Below are 3,824 nucleotides of genomic sequence, written 5' to 3'. Positions count from 1 at the left end.
GATAAATTATTTAATTCAAGTTGAGGATTTAATTATCTTAGGATTTCATCTAAGATGCTATATGATCCTATCTAAGTGCAAGTTGTCCCTTAGACTAATGCAGGTTAACCTACATCCTAGGTAACTAGGCTTGTCCTATGGAAAGATTGGGTGACTAGTGTAATTAGACCTATGGCACGGTTGCTATCTATAGCATGCGTCCGTGATGAGGCTGGACTCCTAACTCTAAGACTCCCTAAAACCTAAGACACGACATGACGTAAGTGTTCCTAAATAGGGCTCTAATGGTTCTTATGACGGGAACCATAATCCAATGGTTCCGAAAGACACGAGACAAATCGATTTAAGTTCTTGAAGTTAATGCATTTCAGATTTCAAGGATTTTCGGTTTTTGAGCATTTAAGGAATACCAAAGGTCCTAGGGTTCACCAATTTCGGCCTAGAATAGCATCCACGGAAAGGAATCGTGCGCTCTTTCCTTGTGCAATTTAATACTTAGGTTATAGCACCTTATTGCCTGGCATATCTCAGGATTTCCGTGGACAGTAACCTCGGAGCTAATAACATGCTATAGCTTAATTTTTCAAATTGTCTAAGATCGATTGCAATTGGGATACGATTATGGATGCACTGGCCATTTTACCAGGGAAATCTAAAGATCCTAAGATTTCTGTTTCAATGGATTAAGGAGTGAACATGTGACAAAAATTCAAGGTTCTTTAGAAACTTTATGATGATTTTTAACTAATTTCAATTTTTCAATGGATTTTATCAATTTTAAACTATATGAGTGATTTTACAAGTGAAATTATTGCAAACGAATTCGAAAGGAATTGAAACTTCTACAGCAACAAGATGGAAATGTATGTAGCTTACTGACAGAGTTTTACAGATTTTTACATTAAGCTCCTATTTAATTTTGATTTAACAATAATGAGACCAGATTGTAAAAATAACACAGAAACTACTAAACATAGAAATCTAAATTCATTGAAATTTCTACAGTAATAAGATATGAATAAACATAGAATGCTGTGAGATTTTCATGAATTTCAGAGACTATTTACTATCAATTTCGGATTTTTCAATTTTAAGACCAGATTATGAATTTACCCTACATCCCTTAGGAAACAGGATCCAAATGAATTGAAAATTTTACAGAAGCAAGAAATATAAAATATAAGATTACTGTAAAAATTTTGAGAATTTTAATTGTGATCTGATGTCAGTAAAAAATCTCAAAATATCTGACAATTTTCAAAGAAAGCATCAAATAACATACTAAATAGAAACCAAAAATCCTTAAAAATTCATGGTGGAATTTATCAGTAACATATTATTGTTTCACAAAATTTCATTAATTTTGGAATCTATTTAATATATATTTTATTTTTCTTCGTCAAAAAGATATTTTTGAAGAGTTTTCTATTTTTAAAACATGATTTTTGAGAAATGGACTCGAAAAATGGACTCGAAAAATGAGACACCGTTCACAAACGGGCTCAAGGAGGACATGTGACCATTCACAAATGGACTCAGAAAAGATGAAACACCATATTTATACGGATTCCAAGAAAATGAGACATCATATTTGTATGATGCTCAAAGAGAATAAGAGATCATTTTCGAATGGACTCAGAGAAAATGAAATACCGTATTTATACGGATTTCAAGGAAATGAGACATCATATTTGTATGATGCTCAAAGAGAATAAGAGACCATTTTCGAATGGACTCAGAGAAAATGAAACACCATATTTATACGGATTCCAAGAAAATGAGACATCGTATTTATATGATGCTCAAGAGAATAAGAGACCATTTTCGAATGGACTCAGAGAGAATGAAATACCGTATTTATACGGATTCCAAAGAAATGAGACCGTAATTGTACGGACTTGGAAGGAACATGATGCCGTAATTATACGGACCCTGAAGGGAATGAGACATTGTAGTTATACAGCCTCAAAGGGAATAGGACACTGTAGTCATACAGGCTTAAAAGGATAAGAGTCCATAGTCATATTGACTCAAAGAGAATGAGACACCGTAGTTGTACGGGTTCAAAAGAGATAAGACAACTTCGATTGAGATGAATTAGTGAATTCGACAATGAAGAATTTGCAGATTTTTCATGGACTTGAATTTGAGGTAAACTCGAATTTGATGAATTTTAGATGCTTGAAATTAGTGTAGAATGAAATCGGGGACAATAGAAATCGTGCTCGATGAAGATATGGGAAACTAAGACTTTGACGAATGACGAGACGACAAACCTTAGGAACTATGCAACATGATTAATGAGAATGGTTTAGGAACGCTATCAGGATGCTTCAACATGATTTTTTTTTTGCAAAGAGATTGTCTGTCTTTTCTTCTGGGGATTTTGATAACAGAAACCTTGATCTAACTACCTGGTATTGGTAATCTAGAACAACGGATCTCTTGGATATTGAAAATTGGAAAGTGGGATTTTTCCTTTGACAGGTGTTTAGATAAACACTTCTTGACCAGGATAATATTCAACTACCAGGAAGGAAATTAAAAATTTTAAGGGTTCATCTTTCTAAGAAACTGGCCCAATCATCATCACATATGAAATCCTCCATGCCTCAAGTGCCTTTCTGGGGCATGGTCCTCTTATGGAAACTCCACTTCCCGATGTTTCTACTTCGGAATGCTTCTGAGCTGATCTTCTTTAAAACGAAGCTCTTTGATTAGATTCTCGAGATCTTTTCTTTAGGATTAACTTGGCGCAGGTACAATCGCAGGGAGCTGATGACACCGGGCCTATTTCACCGAGATAGTTGCATCATTTGGACACAAGGACGACAACTGACTCTTCTTAAAGAGGAAATTTGGGTAAATGACACTATTCAAAGGATTGAGAAACTCCGAAAGAGTAAACTTAGAATGACAAAGATTGACTAACTACACTGACAGACACAAAGATGCTTCTGACTTAGTTAACGTTTTGTTTGGTAAGTCTATCTTTTCAAAGAGTAGTTTCTCAATTAATAAACACTGGACTTCTTCCTTAAAACAGTAATGCCTCAAGGATTTGGTTACCATTCCTAGGATTGCTTGGTTTCAATACCCCCAATTTCTAGGATGACACTTGAACTCGCTTGAACTTCTTTTTGATCTTCAGTCTTGATACCGACTGTAGCCTTCTTATAATGATTCTCTTACCGTGACTAAGTCATCTCTTCAGGGTTTTTAACTTGGCGGACCGTACTAGCCTTAACTTTTGCCTGAACCACCTTTCTAGGTTTTCGATCCAGCAGCCTATCTCCTTAGCTTTTGCCTAAGCCGCCCTTTTGGGTTTTCAACTTAGCAGTGTAATGATCTTAAATTTTGCCTAAACTGCCTTTTCAGGTTTTCAGTCTAGTAGATCTTCAAACTCCGTTCTTTTTCTTATTCATAATTTTTTTTTTAGGAATAGATCTTTCATTCTGAACATCAGAAGGACTTTATAGGTACGATAGGGTTTTTCAAAGAATGACTTACGGTTGAACAAATATTTCGACCGAACCTGTGAACAGGTTGCCTACGTATCCCAGGGTAGGAATCAGGTCGTGCGTAGTTCAGGGCGAATGCCCCTAGTTTGAAGATAAATTGTTTGAAGGTTAATTGATTTTTCTTTTTTTCTTTCTTTCTGGAATGATTGACTTCTCTTCTTTTGGAACTTGTCTTTTTTTTTTCTGGAACGATTGAATTTCTTTTCTTTTTTTGAATCGACCGAACTCGGTTTAACCGAGCTGCCTACGTACCCCAGTGTAGGGATCAGGTCTCGCGTAGTTCGGGGCGGATGCCCCTAGTTT

The sequence above is a fragment of the Tasmannia lanceolata genome, unplaced genomic scaffold, assembly GCF_043159265.1.
Source record: "Tasmannia lanceolata isolate RefF3 unplaced genomic scaffold, GAP_Taslan_0.1 ptg000012l, whole genome shotgun sequence".
Classification (NCBI taxonomy): domain Eukaryota; kingdom Viridiplantae; phylum Streptophyta; class Magnoliopsida; order Canellales; family Winteraceae; genus Tasmannia; species Tasmannia lanceolata.
Note: the sequence above shows the minus strand (reverse complement) of the source record.